The 12,929-nt window shown below is 42.9% G+C and overlaps 1 long non-coding RNA gene across 1 annotated transcript in view; it reads right to left on the bottom strand.

Annotated features, from left to right (window-relative positions):
• Positions 1–783: 783 nt before the first annotated feature.
• The window catches only part of LOC115803135 (uncharacterized), a 239,103-nt gene continuing 226,957 nt past the window's right edge, over positions 784–12,929 (bottom strand). Inside the window, exon 3 of the long non-coding RNA XR_004023792.2 lies at positions 784–2,369. This is a non-coding gene — a long non-coding RNA (uncharacterized LOC115803135). The remainder of the gene's footprint in view (positions 2,370–12,929) is intronic.

Genomic DNA, 12,929 nt, shown 5'->3' with positions numbered 1-12,929 from the left:
AATCACTTCTCGCTCACTGGGAGGTCTAAGGTCTCCAAGGGCTGGGTTTGCTTTGTTAGGGTTGTTTTTCTTTGAGTTGCTCTTGTTGGCTGTCTTAATGAAGTGGGTAGGAGAAGACTGAAAAGCCAGGATGTTGAGCTGGGGATGCAAAATATTATTATTATTCCTAAATAGCATCCCTTTCATTAGACTCAGTTGACTCTGCTGGGATGCAGTTAGGAGTCAAACTTGACTTTGAGTCTGCCACTTACTAGCTGAGTGGAAGTTATTTACCCTTTCTGAAACTCAGTTTGCTCATGTGGAAAGTTATGATAATGATATCAACCATCCCTTAAAGCTGCTGTGGAAAGAAAATGGAATAACGCACATAAAGTGCTTAACACAGTGCCTGGCGTGATGTAAGGATTCTGAATGGGGTAGCTATTGTGTTATGTTGTTTTCCACTTATGCACAGGCCACCATCCTGACCTGGGATGGTACATTCCCATGCTTTCTCCTAATCTGTCTGGACCCTCTCAGAAACCACAGACACACACATCTCCCATTTGGCCCAGAATGCTCATAAAAGCCTGCCGATCTTGTTATTACACACCTTTACGTTTTTCCCTACCAACTTCTGTTATCCCTATTCATGGGGCCAACAGTGTGCTTATTTATACATTTCACCAGCATCGTTGAGCATCTGGATGGGCCAGACATTGGGATAAACCAGAGGCGAGCAAAGCAGACAGGACCCTTAATCTTTGAAAGTTACCGTCCAGCAGGAGACACAGAACAGTCAACAGCAATAACAACTGACACAAGAAATACCAGTTGCCATGGGAACACATAGTAGGGCCATCTATCCTCATCTTGCGTGGTATGGGTGGGGAGTCAGGGGAACTTAGCTTTGCTTTCTTCCACAGAAAAGTCTTGTACCCCAAATCCAGCCAACTATCACCTAAGTACAAGTCTCTGGTTACCAAAGGGGCCAGGTAGCAAATGGATGATATGCCAGTAACAGGGTATTACATGCGCAGTTGGCAGCACCCACTCAGATACAAATCACAGGGTCTTAATATGGTTGTGTACGAAAACTCAATCTATGGGCAAACACATTCTCGATTTTACAACTCAAACTCAAGTACTCATGGGAATGCCCTGGGTGACAGTTTCTAGTACATCATTTTTAAAAATTTTTAGACTTTTAAGCCAGCATTTCTGCAAATAACATGAGATAGAAACATTTTTTTGTCAGTCAGTATCCCCATACCACTTGTTGAATGATCAGTTCATCTCTTGCCCATTCGTTTCAAATGCCAACTTTCTCATATGCAAAGTTTCCATTTATTTATGAGTACATTTCCAGGCTCTCTGTCTTGATCCATTTGTCAATGCCACACTCTTCCAATTGCTATAGTTCTATAATATGTTTTGATACATAGTAGGGCAAGGGCTCTCTTTGTTCTCTAAATTTTTCTTGGATGTTTGAAATCCATATTAAATGTCTTTACAAAGAAGCTGAGTCTGAAAATCTACTGGTTTACATATCTCAATGTCAAACTCTAATTTGTGGCTTATGCACTGCTTTTCATTATCTATTATGTCCAACACTGTCATGTCATCTCAGATTCTCTTTGTTTATACAATAAAAACAGGGTAGTAGAAATACTATGGCTTGAGTAACTGCAGGATCTAGATTTGAAACTAGGCTCTGCCATTTGCCAGGTGTATGACCTGGGGGGCAGCATTTACTCTTCCCAAACCTCAGTTTCTACATTTATAACATGGAGATAAGGACAACCGGTCTCATAAGGTATTGTGAGGGTTCTATAGGAGAAAGCAAGAAAAGATTTTATCAAAGCTCCTGTGCCACACTCACAGAGATACTAGAAGCTGTGGATGTGAAGAATAGGCTGTGATTTTTTAAATGCTACATACTGTTCAGTATCATTATTGGAGAAATTGGCTTGAATATTTCACAGCTGAATAAAAGCTTGTCCTGGAACTGGGAGTCTATATATCCTTTGGTTTTCAGGCAATGGAAATTTTGATGGCCTCATCTTATGCTGTGGCTTCTACTTTTAAGATGTTTGAGTGGTAAGCCACATGTCCAAATCTTTGGCTTTTAGCCACAAGCCACAAAGGGGACTCCAAATTTCAGTAAGTGTATCTGCCAAACTCAAACGGGCTGTGGTTCTACCTGGGGTGTCTTGTGAGACTGAGGCAACACACAATGCAACACGTGGACAGGATAAACCAAAGGGGCCAGTGTCTGCATCCCAAGAAAATTACCTTATGAAATGATTATCAGGAAACCAATCATCTTGGCCTGTAAATAACTCCATGTACAGTAACGTGGTTGTCACTTCATATTTGCTACTTCTCAACTGGAAGAAAAGGAAAATGGAAAAGTGTGAGATAAGTCCATAAGTATCTCTTAAGAGACTACTGCAAATTTAATTAACTGAGCAATTGACTCAGACTTCTTTAAATTTAGATCTGAAATACAAGGGGTTCCTTCAGAGCTTTATTCTTGTTGGAATGGGGCAGTGCTGGCAGGAGGAGAAAAAACAAAACAACATAAAATGTTCCACTAAATTTTAGCTCAGTAATGTTTCATCATTAAGAAAGGATCAAAAGGAAGAATTGTTTTTTCCCTTATAATCACTAGAGTACACTAGAAAAACTGTACCCCAGTTGGTCCATATTTCTCCGAGAAATAGGACAGGGCCCAGTAAACAATTTCACTACATTAAATAAACATCATGATCCCTACTAAGTGTAAAGCACTAGGCACTGTAGGAAATAAAATGGTGCCTAAGAGGTGGCCCCTAGCATCCAAGATCCCAAAGTCTAGGGGAAGATACAGGTGTGCAGGTGTATGTGGATCACAAGGTCCACATGGCTGAGTCCCCATGGTAGAGGCAAAGGTCCCATGGGGAGGAGAGGACAGAGGATGGGGAGAGGATCTTCAATCATCAGGCCGCATTACAGAGGTGGTAGGAGCACTGAATCAAAGGGGTCCTCACACAAGATGCAGCCTTCTGCCACCTCCTGCTCTTCACAGAAGCAGGTGGGGCCAGCCATGCCCACTGACAGACAGTGGGTTGCGGAGGTCTGTCTTCCCTTCTCCATCAGGCAGCAGGTTGGGTATGTGGACTTGGAGTTGGCTCTGCAGGTCCAGGTCATCTCCCCTGCCTCCCTTCCTTCCTGCCTCCTTCCTCTCCTTTATATTTCCCTTCCTCCTTCTCTTTCTTGCTCTTTTCCTTCCTTTTTCCCTCTTTCCATCCCTCCTTTCCTATTCTCCTTCCTTCCCCCCAGTCTTCCCTTCCTCCTTCCCTTTCTACCTTCTTTCCTTCCTCATCCCTCTCTCCCTTTCTTCCTCCCTTCTTGTTCTCTCTTGCTCTGAGGTCCAAATACCCACTCACTCTCTGTGTCTGTCTGGCTCTCTCTTCAACATATCCAACAAACATACCGTGCAATAAACATGCCACACAATAAAAACCATTCTCAATACTTCTATCTGGGGAAGTGGGCATAGGTGGTCTAATTAGATTTTTGCCTATACTGTCTTTTCAATACAGCTTTCACTGCAGTCTTGTCCTGAGCGGGGAGGGATTTTCAAGGAACTGCATTAAATACAACGATGCAGTACTTTGTTTCCCCCATAGCTAGCTAGCTGTGTTTGTCTGCTCCTTTGCGGGGGGAAGGCTAAAGGAGGTGGGGAGGGGCACCAAACCCCTGTCAGGAGAATTTCACACAGGCTGATATGACATGCGAGCATGTCTTAGAGGAGCTGAGATTTGAGCCAGGCTTTGGATACAGCACAAACAATTTTCTATTTGGGGAAGAGCAGACCTGAAGTTAACCCAAGGAAGGCTCATCTCTTCACTCCATCTCTGCCCTCCTGGAGCAGCCAGACCTTTAAATCTAGGTCATCTTGAATTAATGCCTGTGCTGCTTGCAATCATCCTGTAAGTTCCTCATCTTTGAGCCCTGTACTAATGTCAGGTTAGAGGACTCAGAAGCAGTGTCAGGAACACATTTATTCCCAGAGGATTTGGGCCAATACTGCCATAGTGATACTAGAAATTATGACAAAATCTGACTGTCTCACAAAGAGGCACCTATCACCTCTTTGTGAAATCTATTGTCGGGAAATTTATAAGTTGAATATTTTGAGCATCCACTTTAAGCATCTTTGTGATATCTGTGTCACTCTGGTACCTCTAGGAAATGGTATACTTCTTTAGGATTTATGATCATAGTATGGGACAGCTGGCAAGAAGTGTGACTGCCAGCTTGTTGATAGCACTGAGCAACTGAGATTGTGCTCATCAAGGAGGAGGCGAGCACATACAGTGTTCTAAGTGTGTGCTGGGCACTGGGTGCCTCGTGTGTCATCCTTACAAAGTCCCTGTGAGTTAGGCACAATTGGTATTCTCCCTTTACAGGCCAGGAATCAGGGGACAGAGAGAGGAAGTACTTTGTGCCTTAGAGCACTCAGTCAACTGGAGTAAGGCAGAACGTCTGGTCCATGAGGACAGAGATCTTTGGTTTTTTTCCCCTGCTATATCCCAAGCTTCTGCACAGTGCCTGGCACATAGTAAATGTTCAGTAAATACTTTATGAATGAAGCAAGACCGCAATATAAACCCAGCACTCTGGCTCTAGACTCTGTGCCCTTGGTATGGAACGGGGTCAGAATATGCCATCCCCAGATATGCCACTTTGGCATAAGAGTTATTTTGAACTGAAAGTGATTGAGAAACAGCAGATGCAAGAAAAGCTCTCTGCCCTCCCCCTTTCTGTCTAAAAGCAGGGTATAAATGTCCTTTGGTGAAGGTGAGTCCACTCCCCTCTCCCACACCAGGAAGAGGAGACAACTTTTATTACTGGAGGCAGCATTTACTTGATTCTGCATAAACAAATATTACTGAAATCTTACCTTCCATTAGTTTCTCCCATATATTTACTTTCCCACAACTTACTGTCCTTAGAAGCCCAAACTCTTTTCCTTCGTCTTATCACCTCTCCACAAATTTATGGCTCTTTGTTAAAATAGTATATAAGCTCTTAGGCCCAAATGTTTCTTTCGGTTTTCATGTCTTTTTCTATGAGACCCTTACATATACACACAAAATGTTAACATCAAATACAAATTATATAAATTGTATCCTGTTCATCTACTTTTGTCAGTTGAATTTACATGGCCCTGATACTGAACCTAAGAGGGTTTTCCTCCCCATAGGACATGATGTCATTTCTCTCTTCTCTATCCTTCCTGTGTTTCCCCATCTTTTCCCTAGACTGCAGTTCTCAAACTTTAGCCTGTATCAGCATCACCTGGAGGGCTTCTTTCAGCAGACTGCTGAGCCTCACCCCAGAGTTTCTGACCAGTAGGTCTAGGATGGGGATTGAAAATATACACTTTTAACAAGATTCCTGGAGCTGCTGAGGCTGCTGGTCTGGAGACCACACTTTGAGAGCCCCTGCCCTAGGCCAAAAATCCCTTTTAAGCTCTACAATTTTTTTTTTTTTTCTCGGTACGCGGGCCTCTCACTGTTGTGGCCTCTCCCGTTGCAGAGCACAGGCTCCGGACGCGCAGGTTCAGCGGCCATGGCTCACGGGCCCAGCTGCTCCGTGGCATGTGGGATCTTCCCGGACCGGGGCACGAACCCATGTCCCCTGCATCGGCAGGCGGACTCTCAACCACTGTGCCACCAGGGAAGCCCAGCTCTACATTTTTATACAAACATCCTTTCCCTTTATCTACCAGAAGAGGGAAAGCTTATCCTGTTCACAATGCTGAGGGAAAGAAAGCATAAATGAAAATTTCCTTCTCCATTTCAGCAGAAGCATACTCCGGAGCAGAAGGAGATATTGCCAGAGTAATAGAGAAGACCCATAATTTATAATTAGAGAACCTGGATTCAAGTCCTGGCTCTTAGTCAAGTCAGTTGACCTTTCTGCTCCTCATTCTGTAAAAAGGAGCATGTGGATAATCCCTGCCTTTTCTACATCCCCGGGCAGTTGCGAGAATTAAGGGATAAAACAAGGAGAGCACTTTGTAGACTCTAAAGGACTGTAGAACCAGTACGTGTTATTATGTAGTCAGCTCATAAAATCATAATGTTGGTTTTGAAACTAGAATTAACTCTGGTGGGTGATGGGTGAGTTCAGAAAGAAGCGTGGGCTCTCTTTATATACCGTACAGCTAAAACAAAATGACACCGTGAGATGTTTCCAAGTAGAACATGAAAATTAAAGCTATATGCTTCCAGATGAAATATACTTCATTATCACAGGCCAAACATAAAATAAATAGGGCAGAAATACAGCTACCCATCCCCATAAAGAACAGGGAGGAGATTTAGTGAACAATTCCTGAGTAACTTTAAATGCCTCTTCTATCTCTTTACTGCAGAGTCAAGAAGGGCAGAAAATTATGACATACTAATTATTATGATGGATGGGGAGCCAGTCCCTAACATTAGCTACACTGCTAAAGCAAAGAGGAGCTCCACAGCTCACATACTTCAATAGGCGAGACACTCTAGATGATAATGGGCAATACAGATTAACAACATTATGTTAAAACAGGATAATTATTCTTTTTCATTTCCTAGTTCCTTCCCATGAACCTGGTCCTGCCTTACATTTTTCTGTTTCTTGTTTCTAAGGTGCTGTGTGTATCAGGCAGGCTCCTCTCCTGCTAATTAAAGGTGATGTTGTGCTTGCTTTTCCTGAGGTCACCAACAGCAGGGGGCCAGGGACCAAAGATTGATGAAACTACTGCAAGGGAACCGCCCCTTCCGAAAGCAAGATGAGGTCATGGGAGGATCAGGGATACAAAGCAAAAAAGCTCTGCAAAAATGAATTCTGCTTTTCTTTCTTTTTTTTTAAAGTGCTTTTTGAGAATTTTAACAACGCATTCAGCAAGCTGGTGTGGATGAGCTTAGAATTAAGAGGTGGGCTTTTTTTTTTTACTTTGTTTGGAGATAAATTCCAGACAACATCACATAATTAAGCAGCCATTTAGCGATAAGGTCATAAATCCATTCACTCATTCATTCATTCATTTATTCATTCAGGCAGTCAGTCAGTTAGTCATAACCAGTATCTATTAAGCACCTGCCATGTGCCTGGCACTGAGGGACACCAGGGGATACAATAGTGTAGGGGACGATATAGACATGAGCCCTACTATTCCCAAGGGGGAGATAAAACAAAACCAGACAAATATGCAGAATGGCTACGACTTGTGTAAAGCGCCGTGCAGGAAAGAAACAAAGGGCTGAGACACAGGATGACAGAGGGGGCTACTTTAGGTAGAGCACTCACAGAAGTGGGGGATTAACCGACATGAGAAGGACCAAAATGAGCTATGAATTCAAAGGAGACCGATCTCAGCAAGGGAGAAGCATGTGCAAGGTACACTGGCACGGGGCAAGCTAACTTGAGGACCTGAGGTGGAAGAAGCTGACGCTGAGTGAGCAACAAGAGGAGCAGCGGTAGCTGCTGAGACACACGGGAACCAATTCTGGCAAGACCTTGTGGGCCTTCCAGGAGCACGTGTGAGGTATGACACTTAGTCTACACATAACAGGAACACGTGGGAGGGTTTCGCCTGGAGAGTGATGTGACGTTTTCTCTGAGCTGTGCTGAATGGTGAAAGGGTATGCAGTGGAAGCGGAGAGCCACTAGGAGGCAGTAGTTCAAGTAAGAGATGGTGGTGGTGGTGGTGGTGAAAATGGAGGCAGCCAGGAAGACAGAAGGGAAATTTGGAGACGGGCTTGATGGGACGTGCTGATGGACTGGGGAGAGGTGGGCGTCAGAGGACCTGAAGCTCGTCGGCTTCACTGATGGCGTGGAGGGCAGCACCTTTTACTGAGCTTGGCTCAGTAAACAGAAACAGATTTGTGGGGAAGAAAATCAAGTTCCAGGGTGGAAATCTCTCATTGCTTTTGGAGTTTGAAGGAATTGTCAGTGTTCTGACAGCATGTATACGTTCCCATAGCTCTTAGGCCACACTGATTCCACACGAAATCGTATACTGGGAAGCTGGAAATGTAGTTCGTTGGCCAGTCCTAGGAGAGCATCCTACACTGACTTATGAGGTGCCTCCACCAGCAACTCGTGGCGGCCGTGGTTCACAAAGATGTTACCCACGATGGTGGCAGAGTGGTTTAAGCCCAACAGACTGGCAAAAACAGGAGAAACGTACATGCTAAACACTGAACCATGTTTCCACCGTAGAAACTGTATTAATGACAATTTCTAATACTGTATCTCATGTTATAATTTATGATGTATTTTAAGACGGTGCCTCTAAAACTTTCGTATGCATACAAATTACCTTGGCATTCTGTTAAAACAAAGATTCTGATTTAGTAGGTCCAGGGTGGGGCCTGAAATTTTGAGAGACGCTGAGGCCAACAATCTGAAATGACATTTGAACTAGCAGGACTATAATGTACCTTATCTTTTTGCTTCTACACAGTCTTCAGGAAAGTTTAAACATCTTTATTGTACAGAAGAAATAACTAACCCTTAGAGAGTTTTAAAATGTATCTTGTCTAAACAAGGAACAGTCAATAGGACCTAGAATGTAAACCACAGTTCACCAATACTAGTTACAATTAGAAAAATCTGTGAGGCTATGCAGGTTTAAACCTTATTTAATAAAATTGTCATTTGGCAAACAGGTAAAAGAAAGAACTATTTAAAACAGACGTGATCGGGCTTCCCTGGTGGCGCAGTGGTTGAGAGTCCACCTGCCAATGCAGGGGACATGGGTTCGAGCCCTGGTCCGGGAGGATCCCACGTGCCGCGAAGCGACTAGGCCTGTGTACCACAACTGCTGAAGTCCACGTGCCTAGAGCCCGTGCTCCACTACAGGAGAGACCACTGCAATGAGAGGCCTGAGCACCACAACGAAGACAACAGCAACTAGAGAAAAGTCCACGAGCAGCAACGAAGACCCAACACAGCCAAAAATAAATAAAATTAAACAAAAAAACAGAAGTGATCAATATGTTTGCATGAGGATCAATTCAGGGAAAAAAACATTTGAGATCATTTAACAGATATCTTTGTGTGTGTATAATTTTATTCATTTTTTAATTGAGGTATAACTTACACAGATTAAAGTGCATAAATCTGAAGTGTTCAGTTTTATTCATTTTGAACTGAGGCATAATTTATAGACATTAAAACGTGTGGATCTAACATGTAACCACCACCCAGAACAAGATATAGAGCATTTCCATCATCCCAGAAAGTTCCATCATGTCCATTTCTAGTCAGTTCTTTGATTTTTATCAACAGTGATAAATTTTGTCTGTTCTTGAACTTCATATAACTGAAATCGTATAGTATGTACAGTCACCTGGTATCCACCGGTTGTACATTGGCCGATTCAATGAACCATAGATAACGTACAGTACTATTTTTGTGATCTGTGGTTGACTGAATCTGCAGATGTGGAATCTGTGGATGGAGGACCAACTATGAGACTTTGAAAATCCACAGATTTTGGTACCCAGGGCTGGTCTTGGACCCAATCCCCCCTCAGATATCAAGGGATGACTGTACTTCTTTGTGCCAGCTTCTTTCACTCTATGTAATATTTTAAGGTTCATAACCTTAAAGTTTTTTTTTAGGTTTTATCAAGAACTATCCCACCTCTCACTATACAATATCTACAGTTTTCTTTCACCATGATTTCATGATTCTTCCACAATGAGAGGTTTCCCATTTCGGACTATAACTATAGAAATTACCCATCTAGCAACCACTGAGCATTTGATTGTAATAATAAAGTTTGGCCAAACTTTACTGTTGAGTAAAAAACACTTTTGAAACTAGTTTATTTTGTCTCTTGCTGACTGGCTTTGTGAGTTACTTAATTGCACATTCTGGATTTTCTCATACTGCCTCTTAACACTGAACCCTCTAAAACAAGAAATTTCCTCAAGCAAAAATGAACAGCAATAGCCCAACATCTTTAAGACAAAGAAGTATTATTCAGTATACTTACATTCAAACATGCAATTTTCCTCAGCCTGCTTTTTTTTTATATACATTCTTGGCAGCAGGCCTAGCAGAGGTAGAAATTTTATTGAGCAACACACACACACACACACAAAGCCAGAGTCAAAGATCCCAGCCTCCTGCCAGCTAACCTAGCTAACGGGTGCTCCTCTGTCAGCCATACCTGCCAATAGATAATGAAGCTCTTGATCAGCTTCTGACCACAGGGGCCCAAGTGGGATGGGTCATGCAGTTCAGTCCTCTCAGCAGTCTAGTTTTTGCATCTCTTGAGACGTGAGAGTTCCAGAAATTAGGTTGCAGACCATGCCTTTAAGGCTGAGAGCATTAAACTCTACTGCTCTAGTCAACACCTGCAACTTCTTTTCAGTAGAGCTGTCTAATCCATTACACACACACACACACACACACACACACAGTATGAGTGCTTAGTATATGTACGGAGTGGGCAGAGCCATCTGCATTTGGTCCCTCCCATGCATCTGAAATAACCCTTGACTTCTGTTGTGCTGGCTGCCAGCATCCATGTCAGGGCCTATCACTTTGCAGACTGGGTTTGAGAGAAATTTTTGTTTCGGCAGGAGTTTGTTTGCATTTTACTTTTTATTTTTTGTCTCTGAGACTAGGTGGTAAAATCATACTTCTCTGTGTACCATGTAAGGTTGGGGATAAACTGCTGTAGGAGCTAGTTCTGTAATACTGAAGGGTTTTAGGGAGTAGCAAATGTTAAACTGTCTCTTTGTAAGTAGAAGGCTTGCCCTGAGAGGCACAAAATGATATGTCCAAGAGGATAAACATTTTGTCCTGTTTGTCTTGGTATTCCCAACACCTAGCCCAGGGCTGGGCACAGAGTGACGCTCAATAAATGTTTGTGGGATCAAGGGCATTTTGTATGCCAAAAATAAAGTAAAATAACATGGATGTTTAAAAGAAGTGATAAGGCAGACATTCCTTTCACTAACAAAGTACAGAATAATTATGGAAGCAGGAAGACAACAAAAATATACTTTGGAAAAAAAATGTTTATATTAAGAAAATTTCTGTAAAGTGATCCTAATGCTTTGTAAGACCAAAAAAAACCTATAATTTTTATGCTTTTTACCCAGCTTCAAATTTAAGCATTCACAGCACATGATTTCATTGTAGATAATTACTGAGTGATAATCACATACAGATTTATTCAGTACCAGTTAATGGAAAATGGCTCCCATAGACATTCACTAATATATTAGAACCACATTTAGGTATTAGATTTTTAATCAAGAAATGATCACCCTTCTCATGAATACTGACGTTGATGGCACAAGTGGTCAAAGATGTGAAGAAATACTATTTTGAATAGTAAGTTGCATTTCTCACTACAAAAAAGTGATAGTTTTGTCTGCCACATTTTGATTAACTTTGCTTGATTTGGTCCTACGTTTTCTTACATGGCCATTGCACCAACTGAGGCGGAGACATGGTGGAGAAGGGAGAAGAGGGAAGCACAATTCCTCCTTTCTGTTTCTCCAAAACACAAACAAGCCCTTACCTGCTTCCAGGCCCTTGCATTTGCTTTTCCCTCTCCCTGAAATGTCCCATCCCCAGTACTTCATGGGACCAGCTCATTCTCATCTTTCAGGTTCTTGCTCTAGTGCTCTCTTCAGAGAGGCGCTCCCTGACCGCTCAGTCCACAGTGGCTACCTTAGTGGCCCTCCACCTCATTGCATTCAGCTGTGCAGTTGTCTTGTCTATTATCTGTTGACTTGTTAACTATTTCCCTCATTCAAATGGAAGCTCTCTGAGGTCAGAAATTCTGTCTGTCTTATTCGCCCCTGCATCCCCAGCTCCCAGCCAAGTGCCAGCACATGGTGGGCACTCAATAAAAATCTGAAGAAGGGGGCTTCCCTGGTGGCGCAGTGGTTGGGAGTCCGCCTGCTGATGCAGGGGACACGGGTTCGTGTCCCGGTCCGGGAGGATCCCACGTGCCGCGGAGCGGCTGGGCCCGTGAGCCATGGCCGCTGAGCCTGCGCGTCCGGAGCCTGTGCTCCGCAACGGGAGAGGCCCCAACAGTGAGAGGCCCGAGTACTGCAAAAAAAAAAAAAAAAATCTGAAGAAGGAATGAATAAATGTATGAATGCACCACTTTTGTTTACAAAACACTTTAACTGCACACAACTTGAAGAATCAGCATAAAGCTGTTTCTAAACCCAGCCTCCCAGAGCTTAGTGGAGACAGAAGGCAGTTAGTCGCAACCTTTCAGGTTCTTTGGCTATTTCTTGGCATTCCTGTGGTGCCAGGATAGTTATGGTAGAAAGCAGCTCAGATGACATGGGTTTGGCTCACATGAGAAACTTCGGTGGGAATCAAAGAGCTGCTTCTCTGCTGTTTCTGACAGAGTTCACGTAAGGTACTATGTCATAATTTATAGTAACTTCTAAGAGTCTGTAGTCAACTCTGTGGACACCTCAGAGGTTGGAAAACCAGGAGACGTGCTACAAAATGTTAAGGTGAGGTGCCTGTGATATTAGTCTTTTATTCAAAGTGCCTAGATTATCTAAATGCATTCATAACAGGTTTTTTAAGTTACATTAATTCTCAGAGTAATTCATATTCATTATATAAAACTGAAAAAAAAATCCCAAAGCATCAAGATATCCAGAGAAGAGCATCATCACATGTTTCAGTAGTGTAGTGTGACTCTGCAGTGAGATACCCAGATTCTAATACCCTTCTGGCGACTTACTGAATTTGTGACTAGGATAGATTGCAAACGGCCACAAATTTTTCCCATTCCTGTATGCAAGCCCCCTTGCAATGTGACTATGCCACTCTTGCAGTCAAGAGGTGGAATCTATTTCCCCACCCGTTGGCCCAACATGGCTTATTTCATTTAACCAGTGGGATGTTATCAA

Source organism: Delphinapterus leucas, chromosome 10, assembly GCF_059928025.1.
Source record: "Delphinapterus leucas isolate spDelLeu-1000000601 "Yukka" chromosome 10, BTC_Dleu_Yukka2, whole genome shotgun sequence".
Taxonomy (NCBI): Eukaryota; Metazoa; Chordata; class Mammalia; order Artiodactyla; family Monodontidae; genus Delphinapterus; species Delphinapterus leucas.
This window is presented reverse-complemented; position numbering and strand designations above follow the sequence as displayed.